Source organism: Pan paniscus, chromosome 6 (assembly GCF_029289425.2).
Source record: "Pan paniscus chromosome 6, NHGRI_mPanPan1-v2.0_pri, whole genome shotgun sequence".
NCBI classification, from domain to species: Eukaryota; Metazoa; Chordata; class Mammalia; order Primates; family Hominidae; genus Pan; species Pan paniscus.
In genome coordinates this window covers 162,096,669-162,122,240 of record NC_073255.2, presented here as the reverse complement: position 1 = coordinate 162,122,240, position 25,572 = coordinate 162,096,669, and the positions used below count along the sequence as shown (strand labels likewise).

Here is a 25,572-nt window from a genome sequence, read left to right as displayed (position 1 = left end):
TAATGGTGGCCCTTGAGGATCATACTATAGATTACACAGAGACACTCACTCAACGATATTTATTTTTGGTCTTCAACTATCATAGTGTTGATAGTGATGTGTGAGAAAGAAATGTAGAGTGGCAGTTGGAATGTTTGGGCTGTAACTACTTACTAGGCATTATTTTTGTGGCAATCTTTATAAACTTCTTGAATACACATTTAAAAACTTATGCTAGTCACACATGCATGAAACGTAAATTTGAAAGCATTCCACATTATAATAATAAAATAAGTACAAAATATGCTGATCAGAACTATCTTCTTATTTTGGGGGATAAAAGGAGAGTATTTTGGTGTGTAATTTTTTAGATCTTTTCTTTTCGAATAATTTCAGATTTACCAAAGAGATGAAAAGACAGCATAGCTTTCACTCAGCTACCCCTAAAGTTAACACTTTACATAACTATGGTACATATATTTTGGAAATATCCTCATATAAACAAGTAAATCTGTAATAAAAATGAACTTATAAACATTGGCATAATAAGTGTGAAATCAGCAGCCTGCCTGGAAGCTTAAAAAAAAAAGTCTCCTAGACTAAGGAATGGATTATATGAGTGAAATTTCATTAACAAGAGAAAGCATTTTAGTACCCTTTAAGGCTTTCAGTAGAGTATAAAAAGTTATTTAGAAACCGGGAGCCACTTCCGCATCTCATTTACCTAACTGATGAGAGATAAATGAGCTCAGCATTTAAAGCACAGCCTGGAGGTATTGTTTTACACATGAACTACAGTCTAACTCCACTAAAAGACAAGAGAATCATTAACTTTCTGCTACCACAGTGCCAGCAGCAGTCACTAACCTTTCCTACCATAAATAGTTTCAGAAATAATAATAGAACAATTATAAATCCTGATTTTCATCACTGATTTAGTGCATTTTTATAAATCTAAGCCAAAACGCTATAAATGTAATACTTTATTATGTGTAAACAGGATATTGTTATTTATTTAAAATGTCATTACATCTCACTGTGATAGTGTGAAAATCATTTTTACCACCTCTTGGGAGCTCTTTTTGGTGAAGCAACTGAAAGATAAATATTCTGTAGATTGCTTTAAAAACAGATGAAAGTTTCATTTGCTGAGAAGAGTGAACATCACCATCATTTGGGTAATGTTGAAATCAGACTTGAGGCTATTGCCAAGACTAGAATCTCCCTTGCTGATACAAAAGCTGGTGATAAAATGTCTACATTTAAAATGAGATAGAATTAACATTAATTTGAAAATACGAGAATGCACTCCAGTCCTGTCAGCCCTGTAAAGAATCATGTTGCACTCACACGGCAGTGAGATGGGTGGCATTAACATTGCACACCAGCACAGTTTACATGAACTACTGATTTAAGTCTTACCTTCAGGAAGTCTCATGACAGCTAAATGCTGCCAAATGCTGACACAGAGTTTTATCTGTGTATTCGCTGTTTTCACCTTTCTTAGTAAAGCATCTGTAAGCACTGTGCAAAACAGTATGTAAAGCAATCTTATTAAATTTATTATAATTCATAGATTTTTTATTTTCTAACTATATAACCATTGATAGGCAAATTATAAGAATTTTCTTTCTCCTTTTCTATGCACATGATCTCTACTTTTGTTTTTTCTTTTTTTCTTTTCTCTATTTTGTATTTGTTTTTGTTTTATTTTGTTTCTTTTGTTATATTGTCCTGGCTAAACCGTATAGTGAGATGTAGAACAAAAGTAATGATAGGGGTGATTTTTCCTTTGTGCACTATCTGAAGTAGTGGGAAAAGAAACAGGGCAGAAGGGAAGAAAGTTTTAATATTTTAACATCAAATATGAATGCTCTTAGATTTTTGCAGACAGTCTTTATTTCATAAAAGACAATTCTTTGTACACCTAACATACTATTAATTGCTTTTAAATTATGAATGGGTATTGAATTCAGCAAAGGCATCTTAAAAACTTATTTCGAGATAATCATTTTTAATCTTTTTTGTAGTTATTATGGTAAATAGCATTGACATATTTTTTGTGTTAAATCATTCTGTGAGTTTGCTTTGTTATCTTGTTTAGGATTTTTATAACTATATCATGAGAGAAACTTTTGTAATTACAGAGAGGGTGATATCCTTGTCAGATTTTATAATCAAGATTGTGGTGACCTCATAAAAAAAGAGCCATTTTCCTATAATTCAGAAGAGTTTGTTTAAGATCAGGGTAATTTATTCAGAAATAAATGGAAGAATACACTAGTGGAGGCATCTGGTATCAGGATTTCATTTGTGAGAGTTTTTTAAAAGGCATTGAATATATGTTAGGAATTTAATATAGTTAACACGATTCTGTTTTCACATTTATTCTTCTACGTCTTTGGGCCCAATTGCACCCTTTCTTGGGTATTGAGTAAATAACTAGGAGTGTGATTTCTGGATTGTATGGTAAGTCTATGTTCAGCTTCATATAACACACAACCAAACCGTCTTTCAAATGATTACATTTTCCCCCTCCACCTCATCAGTTTGGATGATACAATTACATTTTCATGCAGAAATTCTCCTACCTGATTCTCTCTGGCCATAAAAAATGAGATTTTTTTTTTTTTTTTGAAATAATGATCAGATTCCTGGGTAATGCTCAATGAGATGTTGTGCTTTCCAAACCAAAGAGGATCCTAGCCTAGTTAAAGCCCGAGGCCATTTAAAAGCAATCTCCTTATAATTGTCAGCTTATAAAATTGAGTAAGACTATTCAAATTATGTAATGCTGAATGTAAAATGACACTATGCAATTAAAGGTTAACTTCTAACTCTAGAGGTTTTTTTTTAGTAAAAAAGAAAAAATAATAAAGTTTTGATATTAGAATACTTTTTCCAAGAAGATTAATCGGAATTTTTTTATTTTACTTTTTGGCTTTCTTAAAAGAATTTGTTCTCTTTTGCTGAAATTGTTGGATAAATTTCCTATTCTAAGTGTGTGTGTGAGTAAATATATTAGTGAAAAATACACTCCTCTAATGTAAAGGACCTTTTTTTTTTTTTTTCAGTTACCATGATTTTTTTTCTCTTTCTTCCTATCTCTAAAAATGTTTACAGTTCTTTTTGTTGCTAGGGTTACTTTTTTTTTTCTGCTCTAATTTCCTTTTCTAAAAGTATCATTATGACTTCTAATTCTTTCTGCCACTATGCATCTCTTATTTGTCAGTGTTCATTCTCTTGTTTCTTTTACTAGACTCACATTCTTAAGAATCCATTTTGCAGTTCCAGTTTCTAAAGCCAAGCAATATATTCACCTGAATCATCTTCAGTTTTAATTGCTCCCCCACACAATGAGTATTACGGTATTTGAGCATGCTACTGTAGATGATATCATCTATTTGAGAATAACTTAAAACTTCAGATGAACTGTACCTGAAAATATTTTGGTTGAGACTAGCCAGAGCTAACTTATGTGAGAACAGGCTGTCATTACGAGACTAACAGGAACAAAAGTAATCACTCTTTGCCCTCAAATATTTTTCATATTCATAGACTATTTCTTGCATGAATTGCTTATTAATCATACTTGAGACATGTCAATACCTGAATTCCTATTACAACATAGAGAAAGGGAAAGAAGAGGAAGTTTTCAGAAATAGCAATGTCAGTTGTAAAAATGTGGAGTAACTATTTTTTTTCCACTGTTGCCAGTGGTTAGCCCTTTCTGAACCACTACTAGTGCTGTCAAATGTTTACGACCATGCCTCTGGAGTGTCACAGATTCAGCCAGCCTCTTGCTACTGCCTGTACTCAAGTGCTTTGTCCATTAGAGCTTCTTTCCAGCATTTACAGTTGTGGTACACTGCCTGAACTCGTGCGTTTGTGTGCCTTTAGAAAGCTTTTTAATGATATTTGAATAGTGGTACCCCTCAGCTCTGCATATGTTTAAAAAATAAGTTAGTATAGTTAAAAATGAGATGTGGCTTGGCAAATTAAGAAAAGGAATTTGTGGTTGTATTAATTTTCTCAGGCTGATATAATAAGATACCATAGACTGGGTAACTTAAACTACGAATGTTTATTTCTCAGTGGTCTGGAGACTGGAAGTCCAAGACCAGGGTGCCAGAATGGTCAGGTTCTGCTAAAGGCCCTCTTCCTGGCTTATACACAGTCACCTTCTCACTACATCTTCACATCTCCCAGAGAGAGTTCTGGTCTCCTCATGCGCTTATAATGCACCAATCCCATTACAGGAGCACTATCCCCATGACTTCATCCAAATCCAATCAACCTCTCCAAGGTCCCACCTTCAAACATTATCACATCGGGAATTAGGACCACAACATAAAAATTGGGAAAAGGGGGACACAAATATTTAATCCATATCAGTGGCCATATTGTAAAGGTCTTATGTATCATTCTTTTCTGTCCAATATTTGAAATAAGTGTTAAAGTAGAGAATATTGTGCTCAAATCTATGGAAAGGAAGACATAGAGGATGAGACATTACAAGAGATCTCTCAGTTCAGGGATAACTGAGACAATTGGGAAAAAAAGCCTGCACTGATAGAGCTATGGAGTGGAGGAAAGGAATTTCATATTTAACATAGGCAGAATAATAAGAATGACTTGGTAACAACTGATACGAGGTTGAAGGAAGGCATTTCAAAAATGTTTGAGCATTTGTGTTTGGACACCTCATGAATAATAATGTCATTGGCTTCATTTAATGAAACAGGAAACACAGGAAACTTTAGGGACAAATTTACTTTGGCCTTTTTACTTTTGCTTATTTAAGAATGTCTATTGCTGTTAAGAAAATCTGCATAAGAGAATAATAGCACACACAAATCATGTCTATATGAGTTAAGGAGCAAAGATGAAACCATGGGATGCACCAACTATTGAGATACGGCTGGAAGAAAGCCAGAAAGACAATGATCAGTGAGCTGAAGGGTGGGTAATAAAATAATGTGTTACAGTGAAGGAAGAAAAGCATGATCAATGTTTTCATTCTATAGAGCAGCCTAACTAAATAAAAGGCAATCACTGGATTTAATGATTGCAGGTGCATGTCTATCATATTAAAAACAGAAATCATATCCAAGTGAGTTTACTAGAAAATAGGAAATGAAAGAAAATAAGTGGTTTTGTAGGTTCTCTAACAAAGTTTGTTTATAGAAGGGAGAAAATGAGGGTAGCTGCTTACAAGGAAACATGGTTGTGTGTTTAGAGGACATGTTTGTAGATTGAAGGTGAGATTAATATTTCTGAACAGTTGGAAAAAGTGAACGTAAACAGAGGAAGGGTCAGTTTCTCTGTTCAGAAAAAAAGATATAGGGAATGATAAAGATTGCTGGAGGAGAAGACAGATGGACTGCAAATGGTTTGATGAGTATGAATGACATGCAATGGGTTTATGAGACTTGAAGAGAATATAACATATCCACTGGATGATGTATAATTCAAACAAAAATGAAGCCCCACATGCCAGCCCAAGCATGGAGTTGGATGGGACAAAATAATATCTAGCAACTGAAAGTAATGAAAAAAACATTGCTGTTTACTGTCATCTCTCAGATCATGTCAAAGGGTAAGAAACATATTCTCTTTGTTCTGAACAGCTTTACCAAATTTTATACTTCTGTCATTAGCAATATCTTTCCCTTGAATCACAACCGATTTCCTCAAAATCTCTCCCCTACAACCCGACTACAACTCTGAATTCCTACTGGTTTTTTTTTAGCCATGATACTCTTTTTGGAGTATGCAGGCCCTTTTCAGTGATGCTCAATTTGTGTGTTTGTCTCTTTCTTTTTTTAAATGGAGTCTTGCTCTGCTGCCCAGGCTGGAGTGTAGTGGCATGATCTCGGCTTACTGCAACCCCAGCCTCCTGGGTTCAAATGATTCTTCTGCCTCAACCTCCCAAGTAGCTGGGACTACAGGCACGTGCCACCATGCCCAGCTAATTTTTGTATTTTTAGTAGAGATGGGGTTTTACTCTGTTGTCCAGGCTGGTCTCGAACTTCTAACCTCATGATCTGCCCACCTCGGCCTCCGAAAGTGCTGGGATTACAGGCATGAGCCACTGCGCCCAGCTGGGTGTGTCTCTTTCTATTTGTTGTCCTAAATTCATGATGCTCTCCTTGTTTCTATCTCTATTTGTTATCTTAAAACTACATCACAGGACAGGCGCAGTGGCTCACACCTGTAATCCCAGCACTTTGGGAAGCTTAGGTGGGTGAATCACTTGGGGTCAGGAGTTCAAGACCAGCCTGGTCAGAAGGGTGAAAACCCGTCTCTACTAAAAATACAAAAATTAGCCAGGCGTGGTGGCAATCACCTGTAACCCCAGCTACTCAGGAGGCTGAGGCAGAAGAATCACTTGAACCCGAGAGGTGGAGGTTGCAGTAAGCCAAGATCAAACCACTGCACTTCAGACTGGGTGACAGAGACTCCATCTTACAAAAAAAATAAATCTACATTACAAAAAGCCCAAAGGCATAGCTGACACAAAGCAGGTACTCACTAGATGTGGATGAGGATATAGAATCACAATAGAAAAACATAAGAATCTTCTTGATCATAGAGAAAAAAAGTAGACTGAAAATATGCAAATGTAGATATCTTTACCTTGTCAAAGATGGGAAAATAAGTTAATGTTCCAAAAAACATGTTCATCATTTTCTTCTAGAGTTGCTAAAATATTAATGACTCTTCAAGGGTAATTCAAAAACTATATCATTCATAATTTGGGTATATATGTATCTAGAATAAATTACTATGGTATTATATCTTATTAAATTCTCATATATTGCCTCATAAGTCCTACCACATTCCATCAATATAGGTGGGTCGTGTAATTTTTAACTCCATGAGGGTATTTGTAAAATTATATTATTCGCTGCAATAATAATAGCTTCTTAAGTATCTGATATGTGCCAGAACCTTCAAAGCATTTACTCTTCAGAACAAACCTAAGTTGTTGTAGAACTCTTATTACCTTTTACAGATGAGGAAATGACAGCATAAAATTAAAAGAAATAAGCTCCCCATTGAATTGATTCGATTGATGATACAGAACCATAGTAGGCAGAATAATAACTTCCCCCACCCAATTAAGATGTTCATGGCTTAATTCTCACAACCTGTAAATATGTTATATTCCATCTAAAAAGGGATTTTGCACATGTGACTAAGTCAAGAGTCTTGAGACAGGTAGATTATACTAGATTTTCCAGGTGGTTTCAGTGTAATCACAAGAGATTTTATAAGAGGGAGACAGGAGAGTCAGGGTCAGAAAAGGAGATGTGATTAATGACCCAGAGGTCAGAGGGACTTTAGAATTCCCTGCCTCTCCCAACCTACAGGTTCCAAAGCTTATGAATCTACTGTAGCTGATCAAGATATACTTCAGGTCTCAGCTGAGAACTCACATCCTTCTGAAGGTAAGCATTCTCTGACCCACCAAAAAGGAGAAAGTGTTTGTGTCTCTTGTCTGTCCCCACAGCACTCAACACTGTCTCCATATTGTGCTCCATTCCACATTTCGGAAGTGCAGAAAAATATGAGTGCCAAAATTCCTCTTTGGGAGAGTACTGTTTTTTGCTTTTTGCTTTTTTTTACTATTGGCAAAAACTACATTGACAAACTATGCAGAGTGATTCCAAGGAAATTATCACCAGACTGTTATACATGAGTCTCTGAGGGAAATTTATTTTATTTTGCTAAAGGGAAAAGAGGGAAGAATATAAGGAAGATTATAAAACAGGGGTGCAGTTAGATGATTCCAGCTGCTATACATTTACTTGTCTGTGCCCTAACATACACCAACAAGTGTACAATGAGTACCTCCAGATAAAGTCATTATTGATAATTTTGAATTCTCTTTTTACTTCTTTATATTATTAAAAATTCTAAAATGAGCATTTTTACTTTTGAAACTTAAAAAAATTACAGGTGTATTTATTTAAAAAACACATATTGGATCTTTACTAAGTGTCAGGCATTTTCCCAGGTTCTGGGAATAAAACAGTGAACAAGAGAGACAACGTCAGACATCGAGAGTAGAATGATGGTTACCTGAGGCTGGGAAGGGTAGTGGGCAAGTGGGGAGGAAATGGGGATCGTTAATGGGTACAAAAAGTAGAGTAAATAAGATCTAGTATTCAACAGCGCAACAGAGTGACTATAGACAATAATGATTTAATTATACATTTTAAAATAAATGTATAATTGGATTGGGTATCACAAAGGACAAATGCTTGAGGTGATGAATATTCCATTTACCCTGATGTGATTATTATGCATCATACGCCTGTATCAAAATATCTCTCATGTAACCCAGAAATATATACACCTACCACCTACTATGTAATAAAAAAATAAAAAATTAACATAGACTATGTCCCTGCTTTCAAGAAGCTTGCATTTTAGTAGGAAGTGTAAAAAAAAAAAAAAAAAAAAAAAAAAACCTAAAAATAAGTAAGGTGGTATCAGATAGTGAGAAGTTAATAAGTAGTATACTAGAAAATACAAAGTGATATACTAGAAAGTAAGTCTAGTATATCACTATACTAAATATAGTGGTTACAAAAGGACCTTTTCGGTGAAAAGAAGGCATCATTCAGGTGAAGACATAGGGAGGTGCGTTCCAGGCATGGAGAACAGCTAATGTGAAGTTCTGACAGCAGAAAAGTCAGGGTATGTTCTAGAAGTAAAACAAAGACCAGTGTGGATAAATTGTGATATGGAAGGAGACAGATGGGTAAGATAGGAAGTAGAGTTAAGCAGGGGACAGATTATGTAGGACCTTAGAGTCCAGAATGATGAATGTAGATTTTATTCTCCATGTAGTAATAATAAATTTATTATAAGCATTTCCCAATTTTACTAAGCACTCTTCTAAAATACCATTTTAATGGCTTCACATTATTCTGTCATATGGATGTGCTGAGATTCAATTAATCATTCCCTTATTATTGGATATTTAGCTTATAAGACTTGAGCAAAATCCAACTTGAATCAATTAGTGAAACAGAATGAATCCACCTTTTCACCACTTCAATCAAATGCCAGTTAGTAGCAATTAGTACTCACTGAAGATGATATACGATCCTGAAAATTCTAATCAGGTAAGAAATATGCATTATTTTCCCCGATATAACTTATTTTGACATGTGTGAAAAATAGTAGATGCTTAAATTAATCTCATGCATGTTTGCGACCATCTCTGGAGAGCTATTACAAATCTAATAAGTGAATATGCTAGTATAAATAACGTGATAATTTTAAAAGAGTTTTATTTGAAATAAATAGAATATTCATTTCACAAAAGAGAGCCTCAGGAGATATAAATGTAAGCATAGCATATGGATTATTTGAAAGAATAGTAGAGAAGATGTTTATAGTGAGGGCCAGCCATCATTTTAAAGGGAGCTATGTTACCATGGGACATGTCTACCATGGTCATGGATCCTGTCCTGCCTATCACTTCTGGATTTCTGAGGTTTGAATTGCATCTGCAATAGCTGCCAATTTCTCTTCCTCTGTTCACATATTTATTGCTATTACCTTGTGATAGTTGGGCAAAGCCTACTGACTCTGTCTCACAATATTGATTTTAGCTGTATTAAATTAAATACACAGGATTATAAAGGAAATCAATCATATTGAAATGTAGTTTCATCTGTCTTCTCAGGACTCTGATGTAGACCTACATTATCAGCACTTCACGGATGATTTCTAAATTGTAGTAGAAGACTCCTGACCCTTGGCTCAAGTAGATATATATGTATTGTAAAGAATATTTATGACCATATTGTGCAGTGTGTTTATAAAAATTGGTCCCTCAGGCTACAAAAGCCTGGATGTATAGTCAGTGTACAAGCAAATTTAAAATGCCTTACTTTGTATCTGGGCTTAAGGAATCCCAACTCAATCCAGCCCATTCATTTACTTTGATTCAGTGGTTGATATTGTGGGTCACAGAAAGTCCTTATATTTTTGTAAAAGCTGTCATTCTCTGGGTCTCATGTATTGGAATGCAGCACCAAATAAGCTGTCATGTTAGTTCTGCAAGGATGCTGGTTATAAGGAGGGATAATTTCTGTTATGGTCACTGCAGGTGCTGAATTCCTACAGCTGTATCTGTTTCACTGATCCTAAGGCTAGCAAACCCTGTGTTCTGCTGGACTGGAGTTGCTAGAATGGTTCACACACCACTCCTCACATAGAGGTGCTGTGCCCTTTCCCACATTTCCTTTCTCCTCACCCCAAGTCAAAAACTCACTCAAAGAAGTCACATTGCACACACCTAGACTCCAGGTCAGACCATATCTGCCCACAGACTTGAGCTTTTTTTGTTATTGTAGACTTGATTCTGTTTTCTGGGGTCTTGTTTTTGTTGTTGTTGTTGTTGTTGTTGTTTAACTTCTGGCACCTTCACAGATCAGGAAGCAATGTTTGTTCTTCTTCCCCACTGTCGTCCACGGAACTCCTCCATACTGTCTTCCAGAAGCCAGTTTTTATGCTTACTCATTGTAGTTATTGGTCAGCTCCTTCTCTCAACACTCAAGCAGCAAACTAGATTCAAAACTAATTTTTCATGACATTTGAAACTAAATAGCTAAGTTTGAGTTGCATAATCTCACATACTATGATAAACTCTTGCTTTATCTGCCAGTTCTCCTCACACCAAGTCTTTTTTTTCTTTCTTTTTTTTTTTTTTTTTTTTTTGAGGCAGGGTCTCACTCTGTCACCCAGGCTGGAGTCTGTCACAGGATCACAGTTCACTGCAGCCTTTACCTACTAGGCTTAAATGATCCTCCCACCACAGCCTCCTGAGTAACTGAGACCACAGGCATCTGCCACCACACCTGTTTTTTTGTTTGGTTGGTTGTTTGTAGAGATGGCATTTCACCATGTTGCCTGGGTTGGTCTCAAACTCCTGAGCCGAAAGTGATCCTCCCACCTTTGCCTCTCAGTGTTGGGATTACAGAAATGAGCCACCGCACCTGGCCCACAGACACCTTCTAATAGGCTTATGTGCATGTCCACATTAGTGAATGGAAGAATGCTTTCTTCTGTCTCTATGTGAGTATCTACTATTGGAATTGTAAAGATTGGAATATATATGTGTATTTGTAAGGATTTTTTTCTTTATAGATATATGAGGATTATAAAGAAGACATGCGCATCTTTTTCTGGGTAATTGTGTCTCTGCTAGAGTGCCTCTGGGCACGCACATAAAAACTAGCATGCTTTAAAATCATTCTCATTGGGAAATGAAACAGAAAACTGAAGGAAGAACAGAGCTTCTGAACATAGAATAAGAAAGCAAGCCAGTACTTTGGAGTCAGATGATCCTGAGATCTCCTTCATCTACTAAGTGCTATGTAGCCTCAAAAGGTTATTCAGGGCTTCAAATTACCTGCAAATACAGTATACATATTTGAGGATGAAATACTTGGCACAGTGTAGGGAATCAATCTATGTAATCAATAAATGGAAACTTCCTACCTCAGTCAGCAAGTGTTGCTTTTTAAGGTCTTAAATGCTTAGTAATCAAATTTGTATAAGTCCATAAAGATAGCAACTTTTATTGAGTTCTTAATATATAGGAGGTGTTCTCCTCAGTGCTCCAAATCTTTTATATTGTTTGATATATGTAAAAATCTATAAGATAGGTATTTCTGTTATTTGTACTTTGCAAGTGAGTAACCTGAGGCCCAGAGACAGTAACACGATGAAGATGACAGAATAATAAGCAGAGGAGCTGGGTTTGAGCCACAGCAGTCTGGATCCAGAGCACATGCACTCTTAACACTCTTACTCTATATACCAAACTACCTCTTACAAAGGAGGCAGAATTGACACGACTTGGCAGGATGCAGAAGATAGAGATGCTTTCCTACAGACCCAGTTTTGGTGAATTAAGGAGTAAAATAGTCTCTTCTTAGAGAATAGTGAGTCTGTATCACACAAGAATCAGGACTGTTTGAGTAAGATCTTAGGGGCTCACTCTGTGTTCCTTAAACAAAGGGCTAGCTGGATTTCAGGAGACTAATTTTCTCAGCTAGAGAGCAAACCAAACCCAGTTTTTCATAGGATCAGTGGTGCCCTCCTTTTGGCATGTAGCATCCCAAGGACTTTGTTTCTCAGCTGTCCCTTGATCAACAGGTGCAGGTTACCTGGCTTTCCCAGACACTCTGTTAGCAAGCAACACCCCTTAATAGAAATTATCTATGCAAAACAGCCTATTTATTTTCTCCTGTGCAGATCTGTTCCTTGAATGTCTTCTATATGAAGAGATCCACAGGTGGAAGTAGTATCAGAATGAATCTCACACTCCATGGTATGACGGGAAACTTGGGACTGCTTCTATTCTCTGCCTTGTTGATTCCAACCACAGAGATGATCCCTTAGACCACACCTGGCCACATCCTATGCACTACAGGTGACACTTCTGAAAATATCCACAATGCATGAGAGTTTATCAGCAATATATGAAAAGAGGAGACAGTTCTCGTTAGCCACTGAGTGGCTGAAATGACCTGCTTATGTGAGCAGGTTGTTGATGATGATAGGACCACATATTTGTACATCACTTTGCAGTGTAAAAACCATTTCCCCATCTATTATGATATTTTATCTTCAGGGAATGCAATGCAAATTATTCACATATAACAGCTGAGAGAACTAGGACACTAAGAAATAGAGACATTTCCAAGTTTGACTGCTAGTAAATTCAAGAATCAGCACAAGCCTTCTGATTATATTATATCATGATGCCTGAGAAATATCAGGCAATTAATTCAAAACTATCAACTCAAAATATCAGTTTAGAGATGGGTCCCAGATAAATGGGAATCCTGTGTGCAATGAATTATAATATTAGCTAAACATAAATAAGATATACATAAATTATAACTAGTCAGGGCAAATTGCAACTTAAATGCTGTATGTTTCCTCTGTACCAGTAAAAATATGAAGGTCAGCTGAACTGAGAAACCTTTCCATTAGAGCGTATTTGAATGCTGTTTAGCATAATTCTGCTACCAGCATTATTTTTCTTTCCTGTCAGATTGACTACTATTTTTTAGTTACCCAGATAATTTGATAGTCATCTAATTAAATAAAAGGAACAAAAAGGAACAAACACAGTACTGTTTTCCCCAAAACCAATGTTCTTTAATTGCTCATTGTTCTTTCTCTTTGTAGTCAATGTAAAGAGTTGCCTCTAAGTGGACTTTTTATAGGTACATATCTTCTCAGCCAGGTTCTCCATCTTGGCACAAAAAGGCTGCATACACAAATTGAACATGAAGTTAATGCCAATGGTGTGGACAGTAGTTTTATAAAAACTGAAGTACTTTATCATGCCGTTGTTCCTTGTGTCATTCTCTTTGCCACACATAGACTTTTTTTTTTTGAGATGGAGTCTCACTCTGTCACCCAGGCTGGAGTGCAGTGGCGCGATCTTGGCTCACTGCAAGCTCCGCCTTCCGGGTTCACGCCATTCTCCTGCTTCAGCCTCCCAAGTAGCTGGGACTACAGGCACCCGCCACCACGCCCGGCTAATTTTTCGTTTTTTGTTTTTTGTTTTTTTTAGTAGAGATGGGGTTTCACCGTGTTAGCCAGGATGGTCTCAATCTCCTGACCTCGTGATCTGCCCGCCTCGGCCTCCCAAAGTGCTGGGATTACAGGTGTGAGCCACCGCACCCATCCTCACAAAGACTTTTAGTCAGTATTGAAACAATTGCCAAAAACTGCTAAAACTCACGTCTGAGTACTTTTGATCCCTTGGACACTAACATTTTAACTGGACATCAGTGAAGACCACTGACTTTTTAAGGTTCATCACAAGGGACTGAGTCTGATATCATCTAGCCTTTAAGCCTTCACCACATGTAAATAACGGCTCTCCTTGTGTGCATTTCTCTACTGGATTTGAAGGGGTCAACACATTTTCACAGGAATAACTAGTCAGGAAAGTAAAAAGTGATGCATTTCTAACACAGATTAGTTTACTCTTGAAATCCTGCAATGATACTTTCTCTGCCATCAGCGAAATACTATACGATCTTTTATACTGACATAGAAAAAATGTTATTTAGTAACTCATTTATTCATTGAGCTACCCTTTATATATAACACTATGTATATTGTTTATATGTATGTTATTTATATTTTATATCTACATTATATGCCACTTTTGTTGAAAGAGTTTGAATTCTGGATACTCTATAACTGGTTCACTGGATTCTACTGATGATCCAACAATATATATTTTGAAATAAATAGCATGAGTCCCAGATTGACATTATTATCTTTTAAAGAGGAAATAACAATAAAATATTAGTATGTTATGGCCAGGCATGGTGGCTCATGCCTGTAATCCCAGCACTTTGGGAGACCAAGGCAGGCAGATCACCTGAGGTCAGAAGTTCGAGACCAGCCTGGCCAACATGGCGAAACACCATCTCTACTTAAAATACAAAAATTAGCTGGGCATGGTGGTGGGTGCCTGTAATCCCAGCTATTCGGGAGGCTGAGGCAGGGAGAATTGCTGGAACCCAGGAGGCGGAGGTTGCAGGGAGCCGAGATCGCACCACTGCACTCCAGCCTGGGCGACAGAGCGAGATTCTGTCTCAACAACAACAACAACAACAACAACAAAAGAATTGGTTTCTAGTATAAAGTTTTCCACCCTGCCTTTCAACGTTAGAGTTATCCATATTGATATATCCAAATGAGTTTTTTTAATAATATGGGAATAATCAGTTAATATTTATTAAAGTCTTCTTGGGTAAATAAAATATACGACTGAATTTGATTGAAGCAGTACATTATTATTTGAACTCTTTTTTATATTCTGATATTTGTAATTCTACTGTATCTGATGTATAGTCAGCCTTCTGTTGCCTTAAATCCAGAGACAGCAAATAACCATCTTGTATCAGATAAATATACTATCCTAGGTATTAAAATTCAGTGATGATTTAAGACTCTTCATTGATAAATAAAAATAGCTGATGACTGTGCATTTCATTTGATTTTGCATATATTCAGCTTATTGTTTTTGTTTTTAAGGCAAAAACAGATTCAAGGTAAGTGGTTTAGTGTAGGAGTCCTTTTAAATTGGATTAGAATGAGGAAATTTCCCAAATGTCATATTTCTAAAAGCATCATCCTCTTTCTCTTTTATACAGTACTTTTTCTTAAAGAGCCCTCCTCCAACTGATTTAAAAGTGCTAAAATTTCACTATTATTATTGCTTTACTCCTTTAACCTCTGTTAAAGCAAATTCCCTTTGATAGAATAATAATTAAAGTGATTAATGTTAATAAGCTCCTCAAAGTGTTTCCACAGTGATGGTTTTCATAAGGGAAAAAGAGAAAATATAAATCAAGAAATAAGTATAAAATGAAGACAGACTTCACTTATTTGACTTTTCCCCGGGGTCATCTCTAGAAACTCAGAAAGTAAAATACACAGCACAATACAGTAGAGCTTGTGAGCAAAAGGGATGACTCCCAATCATGGACATAAACATGTAGTGGACTTTCTGTCCTACGGAATTGCAAATCATCTGTGTAACATATAGAACAGTATAGTAACCTGAAAGAACATACTTTTAGAAACTCAGAAAATCCTACTTTGAGAACTGAAAGTGAAACAAAGGAAAATTGATTGACATTAATATTGAAACTACACACACAAACACTGAAAATCCTCAACAAACATTCTGAAAGATTACTAACATAAAGTGTAAGCTGATGTTCAGTTGGGATTTATCTGCCATGAGATCGTTTTAAAGAGAGCCTCTGACAATCAAAAAATAATATAGAAAAATAAAGAGAGTCCAGCAAATAAGTATATATTTATCCAACACCCTTGGATGGTGTTGGATGAATAAGGAAAATGAGAATTTTTCCTTAAATGACATGAAAGTGGGACAACTATCTCAATTCTAAGGGTGCTTTACAGCTTAAATAATCTGGCATCTCCATGATGCACCTACAATTCTGAAATAATTATCCATGGGGGCTCAAAGCTCATTAACTAGACTATACCAGCATGTGGTGAAATACCCCAGGGCTAAATGAATTTCTTCAGACTAAAAGAAAATGACTACTAGAAAGAAAAATCATATGGTCAGGAATAATTAATTTCAGAAATCATAAATATGTGAGAGTATGAAACAGCATTTTTCTTTATGCAAAATACATATAATGGCTTAAAAATTATAACTTTGACTCTGGGTTTCTAATATATGTAATTATTACATGAATATGCCTCAGAGATATCACAGGTTTGGTTCCAGACCATCACAATGAAGCAAGTCACATAAACTTTTTGGTTTCCTAGTGTATATATAAATTATGTTTATATTAGAGTGTAATCTATTAAGTGTGCAATAGCATTGTGTCTAAAAACAATGTACATACCTTAATTAAAGAATAATTTAGGGGTTGGGTGCAGTGGCTCATGCCCATAATCCCAGCACTTTGGGAGGCCCAGGCGGGCAGATCACGAGGTCAGGAGTTCGAGACCAGCCTGGCCAATATGGTAAAACCCCATCTCTAATAAAAATACAAAAATTAGCTGGGTGTGGTGGCGTGCACCTGTAGTCCCAGCTACTTGGGAGGCTGAGGCAGGAGAATTGCTTCAACCTGGCAGGCGGAGGTTGTAGGGAGCTGAGATCACGCCACTGCACTCCAGCCTGGGCAACAGAGCAAGACTCTGTCTCAAAATAATATTAATAATTATAAAAATAATAATAATTTATTGCTAAAAATGCTAAGCATCACCCGAGTCTTCAGTGAGTTAAAATAGTTTTGCTGGTGGAGGGTATTGCCTCAAGTTAATGACAGCTGATGAATCAGGGTGATGGTTGCAGAAAGTTGAGGTGGCTGTAGAAATTTCTTAAAATAAAACAATAAAATTAGCTGCATTGATTGACTCATTTCATAAAAGATTTCTCTAAGCATGTGATGCTCTTTAATAGCAGTTTACCTACAGTATTAACTTCTTTCAAAATTAGAGTAAATCCTCTCAAACCTTGCTGCTGCTTTATCAACTAAATTAATCTAAAATTCTGAATTATTTGTTGTAATTTTAACAATGCTACAGCATCTTCATTAGAAGTAGTTTCTATCTCAAGAAACTACTTTTTTTGCCCATCCATAAGAAATAATTCATCATCCATTAAGTTTTTTCAGGAGATTGTGGTAATTCAGTCACATCATCAACTCGATTTCTAATTTTAGTTCTCTTGCTATTTCTACCATATCAGCGGTTACTTCCTCCACTGAAGTTTTGAATGCTTCAAAGTCAACTAGGAAGGTTAGAATCAACTTCTTCCAAACTTCTGTTAATGTTGATACTTTGACCTCCTCACACAAATAGTGAATGTTCTTGAAGGCATCTAGAATAGTACATTCTTTCTAATGGATTTTCAATTTATTCTACCCAGATTGACTGCAGGAATGACTATCTACGACAACTGTAGCCTTACAAAACGTATTTCTTAAATCATAAGATTTGAAAGTCAAAATTACTCTTTGATCCATGGACTAGAGAATAAATGTTTTGTTAGCTTACATGAAAATTGATTGCCTTGTAAATATCCATCAAAGCTCTTGGGTGACTAGGCACATTGTTAATGAGCAGTAATATTTTGAAAAGAGTCTTTTTTACAGAGTAGTAGGTTTCAACAGTGGGATTAAAATATTTAGAAAACCATCCTGTAAACCAATGTGCTGACATCCAGGCTTTGTTGTTCTATTTACTGAGCACAGGTAGTGTCAATTTAGTGTAATTCTTATCAGCCTTAGGGTTTTTCAGAATGGTAAATGAATGTTAGCTTCAACTTAAAGTTACCAGCTTCATTATACTCTAACAAGAGTACCAGTGCCCTTTGAAGGTTTGAAGCCAATCATTGTCTTCTCCTCTCTAGCTATGAAAGTCCCAGAAGGCATCTTCTTTCAATGGAAGGCTGTTTGACTGCATTGAAAATCTGTTATTTAGTGTGTCCAGCATCATTATTGCTGTTAGCTGGATCTTCTGGGTAACTTGCTCTAGCTTTTACATCAGCACTTGCTGCTTTACCTTGTGCTTTTATGTTATTGAGACAACTTCTTTCCTTAAACCTCATGAATCAACTTTTGGTCACTTCATACTCTTATTCTCCAAATTCCTCGCCTCTCTCAGCCTTCACAGAATTGAAAAGAGTTACGGCCTTGTTCTAGAATAGGCTTTGTCTTAAGGAAATGATGGTTTGATCTTCTATTCAGTCCACTCAAACTTTCTCCATATCAACAATAAGGCTACTTCACCTCCTTATCATTTGTTTGTTCACTGAAGTAGCATACTTTTAATTTTCTTCAATAACTTTTTTTTGTATTCATAACTTGGCTAACCATAGGGTGCAAAAGGCCTAGATTTCAGCCTTTCTCACGTTTCGACATGCCTTTCTCCCTATGCTTAATCATTTTTCGCTTTTGATTTAAAGTAAGAGACATGCGGCTCTTCACTTCAACGCCTGGAGGACATTGTAAAGTTATTAATTGGTTTAATTTCAATATTTCTGTTTCTCAAGGAATAGGTGATGTAGAAGCAACTATAGTTTGTACATCTACAAGGAGACGTAGAAGTAACTTGTTGATAGAGCAGTCAGAACACACACAATATTTATTAAATTTGCCATCTCTTATGGATGTAGTTTGTGGAACCTCAAAACAATACAGTGATAAGATCAAAGATCGCTGATTATAGATTACTACAACAGGCATAATGATAGAAATATTGTGAAAATTATCAAAATGTGACATAAAGACACAAAGTGAACATATGCTGTTGAAAATATAGCACAGATAGACTTGCTCCATGCAGGGTTGCCGTAAACTTTCAATTTGTAAAAAAATGCATTATCTGCAAAGCACAATAAAGGAAAGCCCAATAAAATGAGACATGCCTCTATATATATATAACAAACGACATTAAAAATGAAGAAGCAGGCCAGGCCCAGTGGCTCACGCCTGTAATCCCAGCACTTTGGGAGGCTGAGGAGGGCGTACACGAGATTAGGAGATCAAGACCATCCTGGCCAACATGGTGAAACCCCATCTGTACTAAAAATACAAAAACAAAATTAGCTGGCCGTGGTGGCGGGCGCCTATAGTCCCAGCTACTCGGGAGGCTGAAGCAGGAGAATGGCGTGAACCCGGGAGGCAGAGCCTGCAGTGAGCCGCGATCGTGCTACTGCACTCCAGCATGGGCAATAGAGCGAGACTCCGTCTCAAAAAAAAAAAAAAAGAAGAAGAAGCAGCAGAAATGAATGAACCTGTATGATTGCAAAGTTTCTATACTTTCTGAAAAATAATATAATATTAAATTTCAGTAGTTGATTAAAATTTAAGGATACATTTTGTAATCCCTAAAGGAAGTTAGATATTCTAAAGAATATCTACTATAAATTGAAGGAAAGATACATACTTAAAAAGTCAATACATTAATTGAAATGTAACTGCTAAAAATTCAAAATCAGAATAAAAAAGGAAAGATGGGAACAGAAGAGAGAAAAAAAGAGAACACACTGAAGATAAAAATAAAATAATAGATACAAATCCAGCCATACTTATGATTATATCATAAATGTAAATGAAATAAATAATTAGGTAAACAAAAAGGAAATAAAGGTAAATAACATTCTATTTATGGGAAATGCAACTAAATATACTGATACATTGTAGAGGAGGAGATGGATAAAGATAAAACATGCAAAGAATAAAATACAAAGCTGGAGATAAAATTGACTTCAAGAAAAAGTGTATTGGCAAAGATAACAAGAAACATTTTTAATGATGAAATGTTCAATTCAGTAGGAACACATAACAATTGTGAAAGTATAAACATCTAAGAACAGAGCCTCAACGTGCATGTAGCATAATTTGAATTAAAGGCATAGAGAATTCTACCATTAAGAAAGATTTTAATACCCTTCTCTGAAATACAGTAGAATAAGGAAACAAAAAATTAATACAGAAATAAGTAATCTGAATAGTACTACCCACCACGATCTAATTAATATTTATATAACACTGTACCTTAAATTTGCAGAATAAATATTATTTTCTTCTGCACATGGCAGATGCACCAAAATATATATGTTAGACATAAACAAAATTAATTAAGATTGGAAAGGTTGTGATTATGCAGAATATATTTTAGGGCCATAAAATATTAAAAATAGAAATTAACCACAATAGGTTATCTGTCAAACCCCTAAATATTAAAAAATTAAACAAACATTTCTAAATAATTCATGTGTCAGAGTAACATGTTACTATGAAAATTAGAAAGCACTTTAAACTTAATGAAAACCAAATAGAACTGTGGGACATAGTTAAAGCAATACTTATCAGACAACTTACATTATTAAATGCTAATACTAGAATATAACTTTTATAAAAGTTAACAACAAATAACTAAGATTCTACCACACCATACTAGAGAAAAAAAAATGGAAAAAAGAAACATGGAAATAACAGCAGAAATCAATAAACATCAGAACAGGAAAAAAAAAATAGAGAAAGTCAAAGCCAAAAGCTGGCAACATGAAATGATCAACAAACAGTGAGAGAACAATAATAATCAATTTGAGGACAGAAAAAAGAAATATCCCAGGACATCCTATAGATGTTATAGTTCTTGACTTAACGTCTGTTCTATATAATTATTTTCCATCTTAGTTCATTTTCACTTTAAGAAAACGATCCAAAATCTGTTTTCTATCCATGACCTTGACTTGACCTTATATTTTTATCTTTAATTTCTTTCTCCATGGCTTTACTTGAAACACTCTTGCTCAGCCATAGTTTTCTACCTAGGCAATATTCAGATTCTCTATTCTTTTTTTTTTTTTTGAGATGAAGTCTTACTCTTGTTCCCCTGGCTGGAGTGTGATGGCACGATCTCGGCTCACTGCAACCTCCGCCTCCCAGGTTCAAGCAATTCTCCTACCTCAGCCTCCCGAGTAGCTGGGATTACAGGCACCTGCCACCATGCCCAGCCAATTTTTTTAAATATATATTTTTAGTAGAGATGAGTTTCACCATGTTGGCCAGGCTGGTCTTGAACTCCTGACCTCCGGTGATCCCCCCACCTTGGCCTCCCAAAGTGCTGGAATTACAGGCGTGAGCCACAGTGCCCGGGTGAGATTCTCTATTCTTTATCCTATAAATATAGCTATGGTCATTGAAGTGGTAAAAGCGTGATGAAAGATGTTGCACTGTCTATCACTAATTACCAGTAATGTTTGAAACACTGAGCAAATTTCTGGAAATATTCAAAATATACCTCATATTATAAGTATCACAGTAGAAAGAAAGAGGGGATTTAAAAAGTCCTTTTGAGGGTGATTCACTTATAATAAATGCATAAATATGAGTTGTAGTTGTTCTAAAAAAATCAGTCCTATAAATTTCAATTTAATAGAAGAAATTGGGACTGCTATTTATTTTTACCTCTTTATCCTTGAAATTCTGTATCTGGTATATAACAGAAGAGCTTCACAATTATAACCAATGTATTTGTGCAATGAGTAAAATAAAGGGGGTCTAAATGCCAGAGGGATTGTGTACTATGTTGATCATAACATTATGAATTAGGTTTTAAATCTGTAAAAGTTTTAAGCACACAAATGGTATTCATTATGAAAAGCAGAGGGATTTTAGAAATATATTATATTCAGATGTGTCTTTTTTAGGTCAGGCTTTTATTTAAAACCTGGAGAGGTAGAGGGTTTATAGTGGAATGTCCTATGTACAAATAGTACTGCATTTGAAAATACATTATTTTTGAGGAAATTCTCCGAAAACATTTTAAAATTAAAAAATAAGATTTGTTTTTTGAAAGCAACATAAAATTTCATGAATTAGAAAATGTTCGAGGGGGAAGTACTCTTAAATCTTCCTATTTGTTCGATGAACAGAATCAGATAATGTTTCACAGAAAATATTACTCACTAATGCTAAAATTAATTAGCTTTTAAAAAACACACAAAGAGTAGTATCTAGATATAAGGAATCATTTATTTATAATAACTGCTAAAGAGCATAAAGGGAAAAAATGTTAGAAACTTTTTATCATGACAATAACCCTTCATCATACAATTTCTCTGATATGAAGAGTCAGTAATGGAAATGAAACACTCATTTGCTTTGCATAAAAATAGTAATTTATTCTAAAACAGGGAAGTATAAAATGAAATTAGAGGTATGTAGGTGAACTGCTAAGTGGCTGAACTGATCAAGGTTTAATTATAAAGTACTAATATGGATTTATAGATTCAATCTAATTTATTCCTGTAACAGAAGTATTTTCCATGAGAGAGGCACTTTGCAACATGGGTTATACTAAAACTAGTAAGTATGGTTTCTGCTTTAATATGAAATAGTATAAAAAGTAATTTGTAGGTGATCCCAAGGAAATAAGAAAAAGCCTTTGCATTACATTGAATAATAGAATGGAGAAAGGCTGAAATCTTGGCAATAATAATTCTAACAATAATAATGAATATGGACCAGAGTTTGGACCTATTTGCCTTCAGATCCATTCTTTGCCCTTCTCTCTGAACACTCTGTACAACTGGCAAGCTGATTTCATGAGCTGGATTTTTAAGGTTCTCTTATCACTTGACTTCTGGTTAGGTTCCTTGAATGGGAGGATAGAAGGTGAAAAGATGAGAGAAAGCAGGGTATTTGTGGTCCATCTTGTCATCAAGATCAGGCAGTGCCTCCATCTCCTTCAAGGCAGCAGCTTCCAATCATGTGACTTTGCCCCTGAGCTCTCATGTTGCCTGATATCTTTGTCCAGAATGCCTAGAGGTGGTAGCGGCATCCTGCTGTTGCTGATTTATGGATTGCCTCACCACAGTTTTTTTCAGCTTTTCCACCACTTGTGTAAAAAGCTGTATACATCAAAACAGAGGGTTTACTGTCTTTCTCATTAGACACTGAGGATATAAACACCATAGTTATGAACCAAATATTTGTGTTCCCCTAAAATTCACATGTTGAAATCTTAATCCCCAATGTGATGGTATGTGGGAGTTAATGAGTTCATGAGGGTGGAGCCCTTATGAATGGGATTAGCGCCCTTATAAGAACAGACAAGAAAGCTCTCTCTGTCTTTCTCTCTCTCTCTCTCTCTCTCTCTCTCTTTCTCTCCTCTCCACCATACGAGGACACAAAGAGAAGAAGGTGTTATACATATCAGAAATACTTCCTAATCAGACACCATGTCTTTTGGCATCTTCTCTCGGACTTCTCAGTCTCCAAAACCATAAGAAATAAATTTATGTTGTTTAAGCCACCTCATCTATGGTAGTTTCTTATAGCACCTTGAACTGATTAAAATGACTAGCAAGTTTTACTGGGTGCTAGGCACCATAAAAATGATTTATATATGATGTTGCATATATTGCTTACAACAACCATAAATATAGATAATATTAGTAGAATCATTTGGTAGATGAGAAAACAACTTTAAAGTTATTCAATAATTTTCACCATGTCACACAACTATAAGTGTCAGAGTGAGAATGTGAATTCAGACAGACTCTAAATTTAATGCTCCTGACCACCAGAATACTAGATAAAAATCACCCCTGTCACCTGTAATTATCTCCAATACGAATAAGTCCAAGCTGACCAAATCTCCGAAAGATGAATCTGGTTCAAATACGTATTAATATCCAAGAAGGTAGGGCAAAGCACTAAGGCTGCAATTCATTAATATCCTATGAAAAAATTCACCGCCTTCATGAATTAGCTTACAAACTATTAGAGAGTAAAAGATTACAAATAAATAAACCATATAAATATAGTATCATGGTATTATCTAGAATTAAGTCCTATCATATAAAGTAAAAAAAAGGGGAAGAAATATGAGAAGTCTCAGAAAAGGGTTTGGAATTTTAAATGAAAAGGTTCTATGTTAGGAATATTCTTCCAACTAGTTCCTTTCCTCTTTCTCCTGGTCCATATCCCACCTCTCAGAACTTCATTTCCATCCCATTTTTAGACATGGATGAAATATCATACTACAGGTTATAGGATATGGCTTACTGACCAGTCACCCAGAGGCTGGACATCATCACACAGAAGTGAAAGAGGTGATTATTTCCAAATGTTCTGCATCATGTGATCTCATGGGAAGCAGGAGGCAGGAAAGCACTAGACAAATAGCCTCCCTCCGTTTCCTCTCTAGTGAACTACTCTGATGTAAAATTTCTCCATTCCATGTTTTCAAAAATTGTTACGTGGCAAGTGAAAAACTGTACTGTCTCTTGTGTTACTATGCCTCCTGGTGAGCAGATACGCAGAGAGAGATACATTGCATTATTTTACTTGGCATCTTCCTTTCCTTTGTTGCCGTGTTTTCATCACCCATATACTCTGTGTGTGTTTCTCTTAAGTAAAGTCTTAGCGCTTAGGTGTTTCCATGCACTCAGTTGAAAGAAACCGAGGTTACACTATCACATAATTAAAAATTTGGAGGGAGGCAGCTAACAATCACCAGATCTCTGTCTCAGAGATGTCACAGATGCATCCCTGATGTTATCTTGACCTTTTACTAAAATCCAAATGAAGGCTAAAGCTCTTGTCATTGTATTTAAGTTTGTAGCAGGAATAAGAGGAATGGAAATACCACCAATTGGGTTTCTCTTTTCATCATGAAAGAAAGAACTTCCCACAAGTTCCAACAACACAATTCCAGTTAACATTTCATCTTTAAAACTGTACTTGGCAAGTCTTGCCTTTAAAAGAGGCTAGAAAAGTAAATATTTAGCAGCGCTGGTCTTTTTAATGAAAGGGTGTAAGGAAGAAGAGGTCTGGGAGTATACTGGCCAGTGGTAGAATCCACCACATTCATTAGTAGGAGCTCCAACAGCATAGTATAGAAGGAATGTCACAGAACCGATTCTTGTAAAAATAATGACTGAAATCATTCAGCACTTAGTAAAGATATGAATTATCACATTAAAATATGCCATTTATTCCCAAGCAAAATGAATAAAAAGAGTTCATATATAATTAATAGTTAAAATAACCCTCACAAAAGCAAATAAAAAGTATTGAAGCCGGTCACGGTGGCTCACACCTGTAATCCCAACACTTTTGGAGGCTGAGGCAGGCAGGTCACTTTAGTCCAGAAGTTCAAGACCAGCCTGGGCAACATGATGATACAAAAAATGAGCCAGGCGTGATGATATGTGCCTGTAGTCCCAGCTACTTGAAGGGTTGAGGCTGGGAGGGTGAGGCTGCAGTGAGCCGCATTTGCACCACCACACTCCATGGTGGGTGACAAAGTAAGACCTGTCTCAAAAAAAAAAAAAAAGGAAAGAAAGAAAAGATGTTGAAAATAACCATAAAGATGAATTACTTATAAAGAATAACAATTAGACTGACAGTTGTTGACAGCAACAAGAGGCTCAAAGACAGCAGAACGATATCTTAAAAGTGCTAAGAGAAAATGAATATCACCTAAGAATTCTATACTCAGTTCAATTATCATTCA

The 25,572-nt window shown here is 35.8% G+C and overlaps 1 long non-coding RNA gene across 2 annotated transcripts in view; it reads left to right on the top strand.

Moving 5' to 3' along the window:
* The window catches only part of LOC103785545 (uncharacterized), a 36,483-nt gene that overhangs the window by 6,881 nt on the left and 4,030 nt on the right, over positions 1–25,572 (top strand). Inside the window, exons 2-4 of one of the 2 annotated variants that reach the window (XR_611238.4) lie at positions 7,356–7,433; positions 8,979–9,119; positions 9,686–14,461. This is a non-coding gene — a long non-coding RNA (uncharacterized LOC103785545). Of the gene's footprint in view, positions 1–7,355; positions 7,434–8,978; positions 9,120–9,685; positions 14,462–25,572 lie in introns of those variants that run through there. The other variant, XR_611240.3, reaches the window with a different exon arrangement.